This window comes from Neomonachus schauinslandi, chromosome 6, assembly GCF_002201575.2.
Source record: "Neomonachus schauinslandi chromosome 6, ASM220157v2, whole genome shotgun sequence".
In the NCBI taxonomy this organism is placed as follows: Eukaryota; Metazoa; Chordata; class Mammalia; order Carnivora; family Phocidae; genus Neomonachus; species Neomonachus schauinslandi.
The window spans coordinates 43254197-43263794 of record NC_058408.1 but is presented as its reverse complement, the minus strand read 5'-3'; positions in this window follow the sequence as shown (position 1 = coordinate 43263794).

The window sequence follows — 9598 nt, the reverse complement described above, 5'->3', positions numbered from 1 at the left end:
ATAGTAGATACATGCTTTTTGAATTGAATTAGCAGATGCTTGGATGTAATCCAGAATCAGATAAAAGGATCCATTCAACTGCCACTGTTATTGACAAAGACTATAAATATAAAGTCTGGAAAGATCTGACTTCATAAAGAAATGAAGGCCATGGAAAAGTTCTACAGAATAAGAGGAGGGAAACAGTACTTTTAACATACCATGGGAGTAGGAACAATGCCAGTCTTATAGCCCTGATATAGCCCTGACATCTACCTCATGTCTAGCACATAATAGATTTCCTATAATATTTGTTGATTCACAATCCAGTGGGGAAGGAGGGGCAGAACATAGTTCTGAAAATCATCCTAGAGCATTATTCAGAAAGAAATTTCCGTTTTTTTGTCCTCTTCCATAAAATGCAAGAAGACATAGCCTCTATGAAACAGTATCAGAAAACCATAATGAGAAAAGGAAAGGACATTGGTAGTCCAAGGACTGGTGCTAAAAAAAACATAAATTACCACCTGTGGTGACTTTAAAAGAATTGTCTATTAAAGGCAAGGCTTTAGCAGATGTCACATCAACTGCAATAGATCTTAAGCGAGAAAGTTGGGGGTGGTGCACACAAGGAGTCAAAAACTGTCAGGCAGGCTGGCTGCTCCTAAGTGCTAATTTACATTGTCCAAACCCTGAACAGTGAATATGTGTGGTAATAAATTCTAAGGATGTTAGATCAGGAGGCAGGAACATAACTTAAGACTGGGCTGAATTTATCAATTGGCATGTATCCATGAGAGATTCTGGATTCAGTGAGCTAACTCAAGCAGCTGAGAGTAGTTCTAATTGTTGGCTTTGATTTAATAGTGTTCTATGCTGAGTTAAATTGAGATAACAGAAATTCCTTGGTCTTATATGAACAGTGATTCTCAACCCTGTTAGACCCAAAGTCCCCTTTTTATGATAATTTTATGGTAATATCCCCTTTATTCTTAAATGAAATTTATAGTTAATATAATCTACTTATACATATTATGTTTTAAATCAACATAATATTCTGTGACATAAGAAAACAAAAGGAAATTATCATCATTTCTCTGTATGAATGCTTAGGCACAACTCTGCTAGAAGACACAGCAAAGTAGTCCTATGTCGGCATCTATATTCAGAGTTGCCTTGATTACAACAGCTCCAGATGCAGGCTGATACAGATGTGTTCTTTTGAAGATAAAAGTTCACAAGCAGTACTGCAGTCAGTAATATGATTTTTCCAAAATGATGAAACAAGTGTTGGTAGAGTTCTGAACAAAACATATAGTAATATCTTTATTTACATGATTCTTGCTTTCCAGAAAATTTAGTGTATATTAAAACCTTGCGAAAGTGCTTTGTGTTTATATATTAGGTGGAGTTAGGTTCAGATGATTGTAAACAGATTTTTCACATACAGTAATGTCTGGAGGACCACTGAATGTTATGCGGGATGCAGTACAATTCTTTGTTGAGTCAGTCTGTCCCATGAATTGCAGGACATTTACTACTCCTGGCCCCTGCCAGCAAATGCTTACTACATTCCCTAATCACTGTGACATCCAATGGTTCCACAGATCCCCAAAATTCCCTCAAGAGGTACACAAGAACAGATCTAAACACTCAGAGATTTTAGAGTGGACTGATCATGTGTGACCAGCTCAACAACCCCCTATATCCTCTTGGGAGGTTCCAAAGGATATTTCCTTTACTTGGGCATACAAAGTTTAATGGTCAAGGAAATAAGACTATTCTTGAGAGTTGCTAAAGTGCCTGTCCTTGTAGGCTGGGAGTGAAGGAAGGAGATGCTGCCATTTAAATGGGCTCTCTAATTTCAACAGGAATGATGGGAAACTGGAATGCAAAGGCCAGCTAGCAGTACTTAACCACAGAGGCAAATGGGCATGGTTGCTGTAATAGGCATCAGGACTGGAGGGACAGACTAATTTTATTCTCAAGAATCTTCTGCAATCATTAATTGGTCATGTAGTCTTTAGGACTAAATAACTGGGCAGGTTATTAAATAAGGTTCTACATGACCTATATAACCAAACCAAATCAAATCAAACCAACCAGCCAACCAAATAAATAAAAAATTTTAGGTCTGGTATATAGAGCCTGATTTGAGTCATGACCCCTCACCATAGTAGGAGTCTGTTTCAAACCCAGAGCTCCTGGCTTTTTCCAAAAGACCTTGTGTCATTTACTGAGTTAACTGTACACTGGGGAAAGAGGAATACTCTTTCAGGATTACTGAACACCAATGGCTATGAGCTGCCATGAATCCCTGGGAACCCAGAACGTTACAATGGTCACTCAGTTGAGTTTGACTTACAAGGTCAGATCATAAATGGAGTTGGGCTCCAGGGCATCTCACAATGGGTCTTGACATTTACAAACCCATTCTATCATTACTTCTATTATTCCAGAGTGTATATTGGAATAGTATACTCAGCAACTGGTGGAATCCTAACATTAACTTCCAATCAAGTAGTAAAGGGCTCTTATGGTAGAGAGGGTCAAGTAGAACACCCCTCCCGATCAAAATAGCAAACCAAAAGCAACATTGCATTCCCTTCCTAAGAGAATCCTTAAAATGAGTGCTTTAAAATAAGGTTTAAAAAACTTGAAACAAACAAGATGTAGTAGTCCCCATCTTATCTCCATTGAACTTGACATTGGCCTGTGCTGAAGATAGATAGGTCCTGGTATCATAAGCTTAATCAAGAAGAGTAGACAATTGTACCTATGGTCTCTTTACTGGGTCAAATCAACATAATTCTACAACTTGTATGAAGCTACTGATTTATAAATGCATTTTTTTCTATCTTGGTAAGCTGAGAACACTAAAAGCAGCCTGGTTTCTCCAATGTGAACAGTACTACACCTTCATTATCTTGATAAGCAGATGTCATGTGTGCTAAAGAATGGTAAATAAATCCCATAAAAATGCATGGTCCTGCTACCTCAATAAAGTTTCTAAGATTCCAATTATTTGAGTCACAGCAGCATAGTCCCTCCAAAGGGAAAGATACAGTGATATACCTTAAAACTCTACTTTGAAAACAAAGGCACAAGACTTAGTAGGATTGTCTGCATTTTGGAGTTAGTATGTGCCATGGTTGGGTGTACAGCTCTGACTTTTTACTGAGTAACCTATAAAGCCATTGCTGTTAATGCAATACACATTCAGTAGAAATCATACTTCAAATTTTGAATTTTGATCCTTCCTGGGCTAGCAGTATGCAGTATGCTACTCTCTTGTGATGCCGGGAACCAGCAGTGAGCCCAGGTCCCAGTTAGCCACACAATCATGAACCAACCAACACACTTACAATGATTTTGTACCCATTTTCACTTTCATTACAGTATTCAATAAATTATGTGAGATATGCAACCCTTGTTTAAAAAATAGGTTTTGCATTAGATGATTTTGCTCAACTGTGGTCTCGTGTAAGTGTTCTGAACACTTTTAATGTAGACTAGTCTAAGCTATGATATTTGGTAGGTTAGGTGTATTAAATGCATTTTTGACAGGATATTTTTAATTTATGATGGGCTTCTCCATACATAACGCCATTGTAAATCATGGAAGATCTGCATAATGACTTAATTTTCCTTTTTTCCCTTTTTCTTTCCTCTGCTTTTATACAAAGTGTATTGGTAGAGGTGAGTTTATTTAATCTACATGTCGTAGGTTAGCAAGAGAGGTTTGTGACCGAACCAGAGGAAGAAAGAGCATCACCCAGAAACGGAGGCAGTGACTGAGATTTTGGGTCTCCTCTTCTCGAAAGATGGTAAGGATGTTTTCATTTGTACAAAGTATAGTTGCATTGTGTTAAGTGGGAATACACTGTCGTTGGAAGTTTAGGTCTGGGAAGAATGGTGAGTATAGATGTTAGGTAACCAAGAGGACTATCGCACATACTGTGGAATGGTTTGCACAACACCTACTGTGCTGTTACCCTTGTCCCAGAATGCCTTCCCGTAATGCAGAGGTTGGAAAGCAGAAAACCATTCATCCCAGAATTTAGATTTAAGTTGCAGCTAAGGTTCTAGATTCAGATTATGTGTACTGGGCCAAGCATATGCACTCTGAGGGAATCTGACCTGGAACTGAATTATGTGAGAATAGAGACGGATACAGATTGTGAAGAGGAGATAGGGTTCTAGAGCTGGCCGCTATGGCTGCGGCATACCGATTGCCAGGGAGCCTCCTGGTTTAGCAGGGGGCTTTATTTTCAGCAACTTTGATGTGGCAGAGGTGGCCTGGTTCTGGTGCCAGCCATTGTGGAAGCAGCTTCCTGATTCAGCAGCTTCCTGATCATGACAGGGCCCGACACTACTTAGTCTTATGGTATGACTTTGGCAGAGGTCCTGAAAGCTTGACCCAGAGATTCCTCCTTCAGCTCTTTCAATGATTGTACAAATCAAATAATTTTCTTTGGACTTAAACTAGCTAGAATATATTCTCTAGACTGTTAATCTATAACAAGAGATGTGGGAGCTAGGAAACAGGAGATCTTCCACAGGAGAATGACAAAGAAATGCCCATCTTAACAACTACACACCAGGCCTAGGGGCCAATTGGTTCATATTAGAGTCGGAGGACGGTGGACTTTGGGACAAAGGCATCAAGCAAAATAGATGGAACTTACAGATTATCTGATATGATGGGGCATTTGGAAAAATTGCTAGGTGATTTGGAAAAATAAATGGTAGTAGTATTTGGAAAACACTTAGAGCTACGTACAGAAAAAACTTAAGCAAATTTTTAAAAGGAGGCAATTATTACTTACAGGAAAACCAGAGTGTTTACAGAAAGGACCTATCATCATAGTACATTATTTTGCAAAATAGTGAACAATATTTCCATATCAGAATGATATATAACATTGGATATTGCTTTAACAAAATTTTTTGAGAATGGAAAAAGGGAAGTACAGAAGTAAATCCTCAACTACCATAAAAGGTAATCTATAGGTTCTGCCTAAAATTGACAAGTCAAGAAATAGCATAATTTTAGAAAGATGGAGATGAATAGCAGAAGATTCAGCTAAAAAAGGTGAAAATGGATGCTCTTAAGGAGTTATAGTTGGTGGTAGAAAGAGAAAAGTCTACTATTTCTTTTATTTCTCTCTCTCTCTCTTTTTTTTTTTTTGGGTCACTAGATGGTTTTATTTGCCTCTATTTTGAATGAGTTGTTACAGGCATTCTCCACTGTTAGTGTTTTCCTGTGCATCACCTTTTCAAAATGCTCTTCCTTGTTTTATGAGTGTTTTCTTTGAGTCACAATCTTATACCCAATATTACAAGGTCAAACATATGTCACAGTCCTCCCTTGATGCTTTTAACTTTTGGTGTCTGTTTGAGAGGTGTCTCTACTCAGTGTGCTCTCTTGCCCTACATTCTTTTTCTAGAAATGTGTCTTATCTTAAGACTCTTGTTTTATGCAAACATTGCTGCCCAAGTATATTACAAGTGTTACTGCCAGTTTGCACAGATTTTCAGTCTCTGAGAAACTGGTAGAATATAGTGGGCAGCACAGCAGTTGCTCACGAGTTCCTGATCTCTTGAAGGTACCATTTTACATTTTTCAGTTTAATAGAGTTTAGAATTATATACGAATTAATGTAAAATAGATATGCAATACCAGCTTCCTATTGCAGCCTTTACACTAATGGGTATGAGAATTAATGGTGGTTGTGTCTTCTCAGACATTAATGAGAAAAACTCTTGTTTTTTCCACAGCAAGGACTAAGAAAATTTTGCTTTTTTATTTTTCCCACTCCCACCAACTTTCAAAAATTTTAAACTTACAGGAAGTTGCAGAGTGGACCCCCTCCCTTATCCCTTGCTTAGATTCACCAATTGCTAACATTTTGCTACATCTTCTTTATCTGTAGTTCTCTGCTTAACCACACTAGGGCTTCACACAGGAAACTTCCCCCAGTGCCACTATCTAGTGTCTGCTCCAATCAAGGATTGTGTCAGGTTAAGTTGCCATGTCTCAGTTCCTGGCTTTCTTTTCTTTCATAACATGGGCATTTTGTTGAAAGTCAAGGCCAAAAATTGTTTTTTAGAATGTCCTTCAATTTGGATCTGTCTGACTTGTTTCCTTGTGATTAGATTCAGATTGAACTATGGGCTACATTTTAGAGTAGACCTTTTGAGGCGAAATGTCCACTGTACATACACTGTACCTGACCTAAATGGTTCTTATTTTGAAGGAATTATTAAATGAGAAGATAAAAAGATGTAGATTTTAGGTCCATTGTAGTCATTCTCAGAGAAGCGACCAGAGGTTTGTGAGCAGGAAAAAGCAAGGGCTGTATCGTCGAAACTTGTATGGTTGTAAACTAACTGAAGTTTATCACCAGCCTCATGGGCATTTAGCTCAACTCACCTGTTGGCTGCTGTTGATCCAGCGCCATGCGGTGCTCTTGTTCCAGAGTCAGATTGAGATTGTCTTCTTTGTGATCCCTCTTATTACCTGCCTCACATCGTTGATCCTGACCTCCTCATCCCCTGCTATCTGATGGATGAGCCGGTCGCCTTCCTTACCCTCACAAGGGACAAGCACCTGGAGTTCTCTCCACTCCAAAGAGCCCAGTGGTCCACCATGTGCATGCTGGTAGAGCTGTACACCCACAGCCAAGACTGCTTTGTCTACACTGCAATGAGTGCAAGCACCACGTGGAGACCCGCTGGCACTGCACCATCTGCAAGGGAGTCCCCTGAGGTGGGGAGCAGAGGGCACTGGAGGGTACCAGGTCTCTGCCTCAGGTCAGTGGTCCAGCAGATGCACCTGGAACACCTACATTCTGGGCCAGGCCGGATCACAACAAGGACAGGATACAGCCATTTCTCGTTTGTTCCAGTAATTTGCTAGGAGGTGGACTCCACCCCCCAGCATGGGCTCCTCTCTCCAGGCAAGCCTGTGCTGTGTGCTCCTTCCCACTCTGGCTGGCCTTACTCTGGCAAGGGCTGCAGCCTTCCAGCTGGGGAGGTGTGGGTAGGGGGATTGTAGGCTGGCCGCCTGGCTGGGGTGAACCATGGGGCCAGGTGGACAGTGGGGCCAGGGCCACTTACAAACAGTGCCAACCCCCACCCCACCACCAAGGCTACTATTTCTTGATGTAAGCCTCTAATGCTACTTGATAATTTATCTGTTTGTATATATTACCTTGATGAAATTTTTATAAATTAAAACAAAATACAATTCAGGTATTAAATATTCCACTCAAGAAGTCAGAAGAAAATATAGCAAAATATAGCCATATAAGTAAATGTAAATAATTAATAAGAACAAAGAAATGGACTGGTAAATAAGAAACAAAACCAAAAATTAAAATGTAATCTTAACTGAAAAAACCAAAAGCTGTTTCATTGAAAATACCAATAAAATAGAAAAACTTTTGGTAAGAACAGTCAAGATAACAATGAGTACAAATCATTAAACACCATTAAAAACAAGAAACAGACACAACTGCTTAAAGAAAGATTAAATGCTTTTAGATAATATTGTTAACTATTATACAAAAGTAACTTGACAAGCTACTTGAAATGGATGATTTTCTAGGAAAATATAAATGTTACTTTTGACTCAAGAAGGAGTAGAAACGGGTGGGGGGATGGGTTAGCCTGGTGATGGGTATTAAAGAGGGCACGTACTGAATGGAGCACTGGGTGTTATATGCAAACAACGAATCATGGAACACTACATCAAAAACTAATGATGTAATGAATGGTGATTAACATAACATAATAAAATAAAATTAAAAAAGGAGTAGAAACAATAAATACATTAAAACCTTAGGAGAGAGGCGCCTGGGTGGCTCAGTGGTTAAGCGTCTGCCTTCGGCTCAGGTCATGATCCCAGGGTCCTGGGATCAAGCTCCTCATCGGGCTCCCTGCTCGGTGGGAAGCCTGCTTCTCCTTCTCCATTCCCCCTTCTTGTGTTCCTGCTCTTGCTGTCTCTCACTCTCTCTCTGTCAAATAAATAAATAAAATCTTTATTTATTTATTTATTTTTTTTTTAAAGAAGATTTTTATTTATTTATTGACAGAGAGAGACACAGCGAGAGACAGAGAGAGACACTGTTCAGGAACATGTGCTTAAAAAATCTTTCCAACCTGTTCTATGAATCTAACATACCCATAGTTCTAGTTCTAAAATACAATTATAGCACACCAAAAATAAAATTATAGGCAGTCTCACTAATGAACAAAGATGCAAAAATGCTAAATCATTAGTAGCAAATTAGATTCTGTAGTATACAAAGAGATGAATACTTTTGCCTAATTAGGTTTATCACAGGAATATAAAAATGCATCAGCTTTACAGAATCTAAGGATGAGATTCACCACATTAACAGAGTTATATAAAAGCGATCATCTCAAAAGATGACAGAAAAAAAATTCAATAAAAATTCCACATCTATAAACAACCTTAGTAAGCTAGGAATATATCTGATAAAAGTGATCTACCAGACTCTACGGCAAACTTCATATTTAATGGTGAAACATTAAATGCAATCCCATTCAAGTCAGAAAAAAAAAAGACTGCAAGTATCAACACTGTACTAGAGGTACTAAGTAATGCAATAAGATAAGAAAAAATACAGTATAAATTTTGAAACAGGATAAACCAATGGTCATTATTTTTAGCAATATGTATTACTAATATTACTTACAAAATGTAATAAAAAAATAAACAAGCAATGTCAAAACAAACACACAAAAACCCATATAATGCCAAAGATTAAATCTATTAAGACATGAGCAAGACCCAAATGAAGAAAACTATAAAATTTTATTCAGAGACACAAAATACTACCTGATACATAGAGAGAGAGATCATGTTCCTGGATAGGTAGACTAAATACTTTATTTCTTTAAAATGTAACCAGTAAATTCTACCAAAGGATATTTTAATTTGTTTCCAAAACTTCATACATCTTTGTGAACATCTGGACTAATCTACCAGTCTGATTATCTTTCCTTTGTAGATATTTTTCTTTCTTGAAGTATATAAAATTTCTTTATCTTTGAAATCTATAAATTTTATCAGAATGCATGTAGCTGTACATCTCTTTTTCAGTGATCCTGACTGCATATCTATTTATAAATTTCTTTTGGTTATTTTCTTTATTTTTACTTCTAGCAACTCATTAAAAACAAAACAAAACGAAACACTGGATTACTTACTTCTGCATTCCATGTTTTTATCTTTAATCTAATAATTTCCATCAGCCTTTTTGTTCTCCATTATGGGACAATTCACACATTTAATTTTCCATAAGTTGGTGCTCATTCAGTTATAATCTAACTTAACTAGATTAAAAAATAAAATATATTTCTCTTTCTTATTCTCAGATTCCTTCCTTTGAGCAGGAGCAGAGCCTGTGGCTACAGAGATTGCAATCTCCCTGGAGCAAGTTTCCAAGCAGGCTTCCTCTTGAGTGGTTTTGAGAACAGGACCAGGCACGTCTTTCCCTGGGGGCAAACCTGTAAAGAGGTTTCCTCCAGAGTGGGAGGCTAATAAATATTTGTGAACCAGCCAGTTCTCCTAGCAAGCAAAAAGGAT